This window comes from Triticum urartu, chromosome 3A, assembly GCF_056163025.1.
Source record: "Triticum urartu cultivar PI428250 chromosome 3A, HENAU_Tu73, whole genome shotgun sequence".
NCBI classification, from domain to species: domain Eukaryota; kingdom Viridiplantae; phylum Streptophyta; class Magnoliopsida; order Poales; family Poaceae; genus Triticum; species Triticum urartu.
Window position 1 is genome coordinate 671,779,564 of NC_141875.1, and position 11,917 is coordinate 671,791,480.

At 46.3% G+C, this 11,917-nt stretch overlaps 2 pseudogenes; both read left to right on the forward strand.

Moving 5' to 3' along the window:
- Positions 1–3,881: 3,881 nt before the first annotated feature.
- Positions 3,882–4,652, forward strand: LOC147981368 (uncharacterized; annotated as a pseudogene).
- A 2,886-nt stretch (positions 4,653–7,538) lies between these two features.
- On the forward strand, positions 7,539–10,600 carry LOC147981369 (uncharacterized; annotated as a pseudogene).
- The last annotated feature ends 1,317 nt before the right edge of the window (positions 10,601–11,917 follow it).

Consider the following 11,917-nt stretch of genomic DNA (forward strand, 5'->3'; position numbering starts at 1 on the left):
AGGCAGGGGGCGCGCCCCTGACCCCCGTGGCCACCCCGTAAGGCGGTTGATGCCCTTCTTTCGCCGCAAGAAATCTAATACCCGGATAGAGATCGTGTTAAAATTTCAGCCCAATCGGAGTTACGGATCTCCGGGAATATAAGAAACGGTGAAAGGTAAGAATCTGAGAACGCAGAAACAGAGAGAGACAGAGAGACAGATCCAATCTCGGAGGGGCTCTCGCCCCTCCCACGCCATGGTGGCCATGTACCAGAGGGGAAACCCTTCTCCCATCTAGGGAGAAGGTCAAGGAAGAAGAAGAAGGAGGGGGCTCTCTCCCCCTCGCTTCCGGTGGCACCAGAGTGCCACCGGGGGCCATCATCATCACCGCAATCTTCACCAACAACTTCACCGCCATCACCACCAAATCTTCCCCCCTCTATGAAGCAGTGTAAACTCTCTCTTACCCGCTGTAATCTCTACTTAAACATGGTGCTCAACGCTATATATTATTTCCCAATGATGTATGGCTATCCTATGATGTTTGAGTAGATCCGTTTTGTCCTATGGGCTATTTGATGATCAAGATTGGTTTGAGTTGCATGTTTTATTATCGGTGCTGTCCTATGGTGCTCTCCGTGTCGCGCAAGCATGAGGGATCCCCGCTGTAGGGTGTTGCAATACGTTCATGATTCGCTTATAGTGGGTTGCGTGAGTGACTGAAACACAAACCCGAGTAAGGGGGTTGATGCATATGGGATAAAGAGGACTTGATGCTTTAATGCTATGGTTGGGTTTTACCTTAATGATCTTTAGTAGTTGCGGATGCTTGCTAGAGTTCCAATCATAAGTGCATATGATCCAAGTAGAGAAAGTATGTTAGCTTATGCCTCTCCCTCATATAAAATTGCAATGATGATTACCAGTCTAGTTATCGATTGCCTAGGGACAAATAATTTCTCGTAACAAAAAGCTATTTACTAAAACTAACTTAGTTGTGTCTTTACCTAAACAGCCCCTACTTTTTATTTACGCGTTCTTTATTATCTTGCAAACCTATCCAACAACACCTACAAAGTACTTCTAGTTTCATACTTGTTCTAGGTAAAGCGAACGTTAAGTGTGCGTAGAGTTGTATCGGTGGTCGATAGAACTTGAGGGAATATTTGTTCTACCTTTAGCTCCTCGTTGGGTTCGACACTCTTACTTATCGAAAACTATTGCGATCCCCTATACTTGTGGGTTATCAGGTTTCTTGATGCCCATTCTCAGGTTACCTATCTACAGATCATTCATCAAGAAGATGGGGCTGTGATTGCTCTTAGCCACTGTCAAGTGCTCCACACTAGCAAACGGAAATATACTCGACCAGCTCGGTGAAGCCAAAGCCCTATCGAAATAGACCCTGCAATATTGTCCACCTGTCACCCGCTTCTCAAAGGTCCAGTCACCCTTGTACCCCAGGTCCGACAAGCCACAGATGTCCACAACCTCTTTGAACCCCGCGATCTGCGAACTGTCGCGGGTATTTGGCCCCATTTGCTCTTCGGTGCAAGATTTCGTTTAAGTCCAAAATGCAAACCCAAGGCAGGGTGCTCTCACCCTGCAATCTTCTCATTGTATCCCAGGTTTTGTACCTCAGACTTCTATTGACCTCACCATAAAAACAAGTAAGACACTATTGCTCAACACCTGGTTCAGAAACCCAAGAGTCAATGTGATACTGTGAAAAGTTTTTTATTACGAGATCAACATCTGATTTCCAGAAGATAAAAAATCCTCCACTCCTCCCACTACTAGCTACTGCAAAACTACTATGAAAACCTAAAGACGCCGCCAAACCCTCCACTTGGTTTTTTGCAACTTGAGTTTCCACAATGCAAAGCACCGACAGTGTAGTAGCCTCCACGAGATTGTGGAGCTCACGCACTGTCGCAGGGTCGCCAATCCCGTAGTTCCAGCATAGAGTCCTCATCAGGCCCGACGGCCCTCCTCTAGGGAGGCCGCCTCTTCATCTTGCTCCAAGCATTCTCCTTCCTCTCCTCCCTGGCGCCTCTTCTTGATGATATGGTTTTTCTCAGGTGTTGTGACCACAACCGTTGTATTGGCTGATGGACCAGTTCTTTCCAACATCATGACCGTGCCGACCACCCTACCAACCAAATGAGTCAGATGTTGCCCCCTGATATTAAGCGTACTATCCGCAGCCACCAATCTCTTCCTAGCTCCCTTGTCACCTCCCGCCTCAACAAGAGTGCCACGATCATCCACATCCATCTGCTGTGAAGCTTGCGGAAAAGCCCCTTCTCCTCCCTCATTCCTTCCACTTCCCCCTACCGGACCTCTACCTCCCCCTCCTCCTCTACCATATCTACCAACAGTCCTGCCTCTGCCTCTACCTCCTCCATCTCCTCTTCCTCTTCCTCCGAAGGGCTGGGTAACTGGCACCTCCGGCTCCCAAAGAAACCATTCGCCCCATTCAAAGGTGTTCGGGTCATGTACCCCATCTCCACACTCATCACCAAGGTGTCCCATCAGTCTTCATGCGTAGCAAAAATCTGGGAGTTTCTCATAGTACACACTATATTTCTAGCGCTCCTTCAGTGTTATATGAACAAAGAGAACCAGTGGGGTATTGACATCAACAAAAACCCTAGCCAACAAAGTGCTAACAGGATTAATCCTCCCCTCGGTCATGATCACTGTGAAAGGGAGGTCACCCACCTTAGCAGCAACTTTTTCCGCCAATTCTCTCTTCCTACTAAGGCCATCGGGCAGTCCCTTCACCCTAGCCCACACTGGGATATTGTTAAGTCTGTATTCCTTGACATCAGAGAAACCATGATACTCCTGGATCACCACCGGCGCCCTTCTGAATAGCCATGGTCCTCCCTCCATAATCTTCCTCCAGTCCCCCAAGCAATGACATTGAACAAGAAAAAGGTTGGGGCCCTTGATGTTAAAAGTAACCCCTTGTGCCGCCGCCCAAGCATTGTGCATCTGCTGCAGTAGAGCCACATGGCTAAAAGGCTTCATCGTGTGGACACGGAACAGAGCAAGCCAGCGGATGTCCTTGATCAGGTCTTCCACCTCTGTCGAGAAATCTAAGTCCTCTTATTCCTTCCCATGTAGCCTCAAGCCCGCAAGTTGGTCCTCTAGATCGAGATCGGGGCCATGGAGATCCCCAACCTCATCATCAATCTCATCCTCATGTTCTTCCCTCCCATGCGAGCTGCTGCTCAATCCTCCCGCTATCCTGGCCTCCTTCGCTTTTCGATCTTCCTCACTCCCCATCACGGCTCCAGACCCAATCGGCCTCGCCGGCGCCACCGATGGTATCACCGCCGTCCTACCTTCTGCCTCCCCCTCCGGCCCCTGCTGTGTTGGTTCCACCATGCAAACGTGTCTACGTGGCAGAGATAGGTAGATCTCCCCAGCGGCCGAAGAATTCTAGCAACCAGCGAGGGTTTATGTGGACTCTGATGCGATCACCAGAGGAGAGGTGGAACCCTAGAAAACTAAGGATTGGGTGGTGCTGTTGTTAGGAGCCCTCCTACCATCACGTGCTTGGGCTGGCCCCTTGGGCCAGCTAAGGGGGCCTGGCCCGTTCGGGAACCACCAGGGTGATAAGAGCCTGGGAGGAGGCGACGTCGAGACCATCCACGTAGGATCAGGCACGACACGACACGACTCCTCCTCCTCCCCTACCTTCTCCTACCTAATCTTCCTCCTTCTTCCTCCTCCATCCTCCCTCAATTAACTTGTATCAGACATTGGTTCCCCTGTAATGGAGTGTTGCTAGTGGATTGTGAACTGGGTACCTAACATCTGGTATTCAGAGCCAATCCACCATCCTTTCTGTCCCAATTCCCCCAATCATCGCCTTCTTCCTGTTCGACAAAATGTCTAGCCGCCAAATGTCCTCGGATCAAGTTCTCAGCATGGTGGTGGAGCAAGCAATTTATGCAATAACCGTTGATGTGATGTATTCCCTCTTCGGTCCCTTCGGTGTGGAGTAGTTGATGGTGTATCCCCCAACAATATCAGAGGATGGACAACCATGTGTGGCGGCAGATGTGCGGTTTTGTTCGGCACACGCAGCGGTGCACGCGTTGGCATACTGGGACGGCAGCTGCGTCTACTTCCGGTGATCTTGTCTGTAGGTGTGGAACGCAACGCCTGACGTGTTGCCAGCCCGAACCTCACCACCAACATGCACGACAATGCCAGATGCCTTCATGACGGGTGATACTTCTGCATCAGCACACTCCACCGTCTTGGACCCCTCCGTCAACATCCTTATGGCGGCCAGCACCAGCACGCCGCCTCACGTCCAGGATACATCCCACAAGTCTTCCCCCGATAGCAACAGTTGCGTCCTCGTCACGGGCACGTCCGAGTACACATTGGTGGCAACAAATCCAGAAGTCGTCACCAAGCTCGCCGTCCTCCCCGGAAACCCCTCCTCCACCACCAAGGCCTAGGAGATCCCCAACGTCGCCCATGATGCGACCCCGGTTTGCATCCCGATGGTGCCCGTCACCTGTTCGACGGAGTGCTCGACCCAGGTCGATGCCATCGACAGCGTCGACGAAGCCCATGACGTCGCCACTGTCGCAGTGGAGGTTCACAACACCAGCACTGCACTCGGTCCCTGGCAGCTCTTTCTTTAAAGCCATTAAGCTAGGTATAAAGTGCTCAAGTAATGAATCCACCAGGATCCCAAGGTATATCAAAGACAATTTTAATTAACATTGATTTGGAATTTAGTAATGAGCACAAAGGAACACATATCATGCAATGACAAAGTCTAACTCTCTTCCTATGCATCGTCATGTCAAACAAGAACAATTCATGAACATCAAGTAAAGGCAAATACATAACATAAGCAATTTCTTGCAATTTTATCGTGTTGGAAACATAAAGAGGTGGAGATATAGTTCCTCTCTCATAATAATTGCAAATAGGAGCAGCAAGCACATGCATATTATATTCATCAAAATTATCATGTGAAATAGTAAAAGGCAACCCATCAATATAGTCCTTAATAAGTGCAAACTTCTCAGATATAGTGTAGTTTGCAGAATTCAAAAAGATAATAGGACTATCATGCATGGGTGCAATAGCAACATTACATTCTTAACATAAGGAACAATAGCAAGTTCATCTCCATAAGCATAATTCATGTTGGCATCTTGGCCACAAGCATAGCAAGCATCAAGTTCATCAAAAAGGGATATTTCAAAAGAATCAACGGGATCATAGCAATTATCATAGCATTCATCCTTCGGTAAGCATGAAGGGACAATTTAATAATGTATGAGTTGAAGAGTTACTCTCACTAGAAGGTGGGCACGGGTAGCTAATCTGTTCTTCCTCCATTTGTTCTTCGCTCTGCTCATCATCTATTTCATCCAATGAGCTCGTAGTTTTATCAATTTCTTCTTCCATAAACTCCTACAAAATATTAGTCTTTTCTTGGACAGCGGAGTTATTCTCAATAAATACATCAATATCATAATTGTATTTATAATTAGCATAGCAATATTTAAGTATAGCAAGATTTTCAAGTCTATAAACTAAATCATCAAAATCTTCAAACTTTCCAAACAAAGATTCAATTTCATATGCGCCCTTAAAAGCAACAAATTCTTCTATTCGTTCCACATCATAATAATCATATATAACTCTACCATAAGAAGCCAGGGTTTCATTATCATTAAATTAACATGAATAGGGAAGGTGTGGAACCTCAATCTTAGAGCAACAAGTATAATCATACCTCAAGCATAGATTCCAAGCATACCATTGCAACATTTCAATTTGATCCCATAAAAGTTTTCCCTTTTGAGTCAAGAGATAATCCCTAAAGTATTCAGGTTGATCCAATGTTACTCCCATTATCAAGTTGAATGGGGTTTTCTCAGGATTATCAAAGTAGTGGATAATATTTTTCACATAACGAGCATCGAGGGTTTTAGGAGATACCCTATTTCCATGAGTAGCAAGTACCACTAATTTTTTGGTGTTTCATGTTCCATATCCATAACTAAATATAGAGAACAACTTAGAATAGGAAATAAAAACCACTTAGTCATAAAGAAAACAAGCACACACGAGAATATTCACCCCACGCTATATATTGCTCCGTGGCAACGACGCTAGAAAAATGTCTTGATAACCCACAAGTATATGGGATCGTTTGTAGCCTTTTTCGATAAATAAGAGTGTCGAACCCAACAAGGAGCTAAAGGTAGAACAAATATTCCCTCAAGTTCTATCGACCACCGATACAACTCTATGCACACTTGACGTTTGCTTTACCGGAAACAAGTATGAAACTATTTTTAGGTGTGATGCTAGAACTACTTTGCAAGAATAAAACTAGAAGTACTTTGCAAGATAATAAAAGTTAGGTGTTTAGTAAAAGGGTTTGTGTCAACAAGAAAGTTATTTGTCCCTAGGAAATCGATAACAAGTACCGATAATCATTCTTGGAACTTTATATGAGGGAGAGGCATGAGCTAACATACTTTCTCTACTTGGATCATATGCACTTATGATTGGAACTCTAACAAGCATCCGCATCTACTACAGATCATTAAGGTCGTGAAACCCAACCATAGCATTAAGTATCAAGTCCTCTTTATTCCCATACGTCATACCCCACCTACTTGGGTTTAAGTTTCTGTCACTCTCGCAACCCACCATAAGCGAACCATGAACATGTTGCAACACCCTACAGCGGGGGGCCCTCACATTTGCGTGAGAACGGAGGGCACCATAGGACATCACCATAAATAAAATATATACCAACCAAGATCACGATTAACCCACAGGACAAAACGGATCTGCTCAAACATCATAGGATAACCATGGATCATTGGGAAATAATATATGGAGTTGAGCACCATGTTCAAGTAGATATTACAGCGGGGAGAAGTGGTGTTACACCGCTGCATAGAGGGGGAGAAAGTTGGTGTTGACGGTAGCAAGATTGTTGATGTAGATCGTCGTCCCGATCATTGCCCCGATGGCATTCCGGTGCCACTGGAAGTGAGGGGGAGAGAGAGGCCCCCTCCTTATTCTTCTTCCTTGGCCTCCCCCTAGATGGGAGGAGAGTTTCCTCTCTGGCTTTGGTCCCCATGGCTGCGGAGGGGCGGGAGCCCCTCCGAGATTGTATCTCCCTCTCTGTTCTCTTCTATTTCGCGTTCCCCAGATCTGGCCCTTCACGGTTTCTCAAATTCCCGGAGATCCGTAACTCCGATTAAGCTGAAATTTTTACACGATTTTTTCCATAAATTATCTTTCTTGCGCCAGAAGAAGGGCCCCAAACTGACCTTCGAGGAGGGAACAAGACACCTGGGCGCGCCATGGGTGCCTGGCACACCCTGGTGGGTTGTGGGCATTGTGGGCCCTCGTTTGCGTTGATTCCACCTCCTAAATATCACATATATTCCAAAATAATTCTCTATAAATTTTTATCACGTTTGGACTTCGTTTGATATGGATTTTCTAAGAAACAAAAACATGCAACAAACAGGAACTCGCACTGGGCAATGGATAAGTAAGTTAGTCCAAATTAATCATATAAAAAGTTGCCAAAAGTATGGAAAAGTTGAATAATATTGGCATAAAACAATAAAAAATTATAGATACGACGGAGACGTATCAGAATTGTTCAAGCATGTGAAGCAAATGTGAAGCAAATGAATTGTCCCGCAATCTTGGTCTACAGTTAAGGCTATTTGAGCCATTACTGTCCTCTGCTCCAGCAACCATTACAGTGCATTACTTGATCTCCATGGTGCCAACAGATACGACTGTCCTAAGTTAGTCGATAATGCATGTTATGGGTGATCTGAACCTGTGGGTGTTATGGAATGGCGACTAATTATTTGTTCTATGGCGGCACATTTATTTCAGATCATGTAAATTGGGACGTATGAACTAAGTTGTGCTACTATTGTTTTCCCTAATTGCTCTAAACATTCCTAATGAAAAGTTGCATGGCCACTGAGTTTCAAGAGGAAAACATCTGCTAGCAGGTCCTGTCTTATGCCATGGCCATCATTTGCTTGCTCTCTGGACGGAGTTACTCTAAAGCACACATGGATGCTACCACAAGTCATATATGTGATGAAGAGTTTACCTGGTAATCTGAATTCTCTTAAAGCTTTCTCAAGGTATTTTCCAAATCTGCAACTGAAGTCCAGATTCAGTCAAATAAATGTCCACCTGAAGCTTCCATGGCCATCTGATTCTTGCAATTGCCAAGCAGTGCAAGTGTGTTCCGAACTGCCTAAGGTGGAATATTTTGAACATCAGTTTATGGGTGTGTGCGAGGATCACGTAGTGGTCTGGGACTATGCTGTTCTGGGTTGCATTCCTATTTCTGATAAATTGCAGGGGATAGTTCATCTTATGCATATGTCAGTGCGCTGGATTTTTTTGAGTCAAGAAGAATTTAAAGGCAGTGGCCGTGTTTCAATCGACTTTCACACTAACAATGCATGGGAACGGTGCTCCAATCTCCTTGGGAATTGCATAAGGATACCTCTAGTGCAGCTCTCTTGCTCATGGTTTTTGAAACGTGGCAAAAAGGATTCAGATTTCAGTAATCATGACAAGCTCCTTCACAACAAGCAGCAATTGGGTGCTCTGAGTACAACAATTCAGAGTAGTGTCTGTCTTTAGTTCGTGCAATTTTGGTCGTTATGGTCTTTTGTGCTAGCTGGTATCACGATGCAATGGCAGTGGGACAAGCATCAATCGCGGGACAAAAATTCACAACATATTTTTATGTTGCCTCGTCCCCCCTTCTGAACCAATATCATGTGAGGTTAATCATGGCTGGTATTTCGGCACTCTCAAACTATTTGCGGTTCAGATTGTACAATTTGCAACAAAGATCCATTATTAAGATTCCAGTCTATTTGGTAGTGTATCATTCCCCTTTGGGGATAAACAAAGGTCTCGCTGGACTCCAGATACTTCAGCTAGTGGCGATCACCTTGAGCAAATGTGGGACCCCGGAGGCCTTGTGAGCTATATATCTGCAGTACATGTGCATTAACTTCCCTGATGCATTACTTGTTTGAAGTCTCGCTTGCATATGCGACTCCTATATGCACCCAGTTGAGAATGGAGAAGCCAATGGCCATCAGCGAACTAAATCAGTGGATGACCATTCATTTCTTGTATGGAACATGGGAGCTTAATTGCAGACTTGACAAGTTCATTGAGCTACGGGGGTTCTTGCTGCCATTATATTGCCAGTAATGCAAGTCCATGAGGAGCAGAAAAATCTGTGTGTGGGGCGTACCAGATGATCTAGGGAGATTCAGGGTCGTCCAGGAAGGCTATGGGACTTCAGCTTCCAATCAATGCACTCTTCAAGGAGGGAGGGGTTTCATCACTAGTGTTGCTGTCTGTAACGCCCCATATGTAACATGCCATATTTGTATTCCAACTCTTACAATTTCCGGCACTAAGTTATGATATTTCCTCGTTGTCGGGTTTTGTCTTCCTGTGGCTTTTGTCTTTGTCATGCATCTCATACCATATCATCATGTGCATCGCATTTGCATACGTGTTCGTCTCATGCATCTGAGCATTTTTCCGTTGTCCGTTTTGCATTCCGGCGCTCCTATGTCCTCCGGTGTCTCCTTTTACCTCTTTTCGTGTGTGGAGGTTAAACGTTCTCGGATTGGACCGAGACTTGCCAAGCGGCCTTGGATTACTACCGGTAGACCGCCCGTCAAGTTTCGTGCCATTTGGACTTCGTTTGATACTCCAACGGTTAACCGAGGAACCGAAAAGGCCTCATGTGTTTTGCAGCCCAACACCTCTCCAAAGTGGCCCAAAACCCACCTAAACCCCCTCCATCATCTCGGTCGTTCTATCACGATCGCGTGGCCGAAAACCGTGCTCAATTTGGAGCCTCCTAGCTCCCTCTACCTATAAAAAGGCATCTTCCCCGAAAATCTCGGATCATTTCCCCCCTAACCCTAGTCTCCTTCCACCTCGCGCCGCCAGACAAGTCCGCCCGCGCCGGACGTGTCCGCCGGATGCGTCACTCCGGCCAATCAGACCGCGACACCTCAGCCTCCGCCGCCCCGAGCCCAATCCCCCGCCGCCACGTCGCCACCCGGAGCCGCCGCCCCTCCGCGTCGCCCACGCGGGCCCGCCGGAGCCCGACCGCGGCCCTCCCGGCCCGGTGCGGCGCGCCCCGCCGCCTGATTCCCACCGCCCGAGGCTCGCGCCCGCGCGCCCCGCCTTCCTCCTCCGCGCCGGCGACCCCTCGCTCCGGCCGCAGCACGCCAACACCGACCTCGCCACTCCGGCGACCTCCGCAACTTCAGCCGGCCGCCGCGCAGCGCCCCTCATCGCCCTTCGCCGCCACGCCGCCCCGACGACTCCGGCGACCACCGCAACTCCGGCGAGCGTCGTCGAGCTCCGGCCGCTGCAACCACTCATTCCGGCGAGATCTCGGCGAACCCCAATCCGCGTGCCCGATCTGGATCTAAGATTAGGGTTGACTTTTTCCCTAGTTCCTAATATTTTTAGCATATTTCATCATGCCATATCTCTGCATCCGTCGCTCCATTTGGGCGTGTAGCATATCAAATTGTTCGTCTCGACGTGTACTTCATTTCATTCCATTGCACCATGCTTATTTGAGCTCATCTTGATGACCTAAATGCTGTTGCAAGAGTGCTATGTAATGTTAGTTTCAGATTCTTATCAGAATTTGGACATTTTTCATTTTTGCCATGTTTAATGTGTGCCTCCTATGAACTTGAGCCCTACATGTGTTTTGAAGTATGCCATGCCATCTTTACATGGGTGGATGCCATATATTTTTGTGATCTCTGTGGTGACTAGCACAAGCATGCAAAGTAGCTCTCGTGATGTTGCTGATTTCAGGGACTTAGAAATCTTCTAAGTCTTTGCCCTATTAATATTTTTATGCCATGTATTCTTGTTGCTACAGAGAGATCCATGCCTCTTTTAATCATGTTCAGTAGGGATGATTTTGAGATAATGTTGTGCTCTATCCATCCATGTCTTTGTTTGCAATTATGGAGCACCCTAGCTTGACTCAATCGAGCTCTACTTTTGCTATAAAATGTTCCTGGCAGATTGTTTACATGTTAAGCAATTTTCCCGATGTTGTTATAGTTTATCCGTGCATGCTATGAGAGTGTTCTTGCCATGTTTAGCTTCTATGCCATGTCTACTTGTTGGGTGCATGCTTAGTTTTTCATGCAATGCCTTGTGGTGAGTGCATCGATCTCGTAAACATGCCTACGTGAATCTGTTTTTGCCATGTTCTAGTTTTCTGCTAAGTCTGAATCTGTTAATGAAACTTGCTATGTTCACATGGTTGCCATTGTATTTTCTGATCCCTTCTGGCTTATGGTCAGTAAGGGACTTTTGTTGTATGCTTTGAGTAGCTTCATGCCATGCCTTGATTTTCCCTAATATGTTCCTGTAGAATGTTCTTATCTTGCTCTAAACATTGCTTCCTGATGTTAAATTCCTGGCATGTTGTTATTTTCACCAAGTCTGTAACCTGATATCTTTTGCACTTTTGCCATGCTTGTTTGAACCTGCTATTGAGTGATTTAGTCGTAGCTCAGTGTTCATTTTTTGTCTAGCATCTTGAGTGGATCACTGCCATGTGCTTTGTTGTTATGTTAGAATGCAGTAGCTTGTTGTTCTTGATGCATTTAGATGGCCTCGTGCTGTTAATCGCAGCTTTGCACCATTATTGTTTTGCTTGCCATTTGCAAACCGTGCATCCGATTTCGGTGATCTTTATATCGATTTCGACCGAAATCAACTCATCTTTCCAGTGGAACTCTTGGTTTTCCAAGTTGAGGCCAGGTTCAATCTTTCTTTTCCGAAACATGCATATGCATTGCATATCATG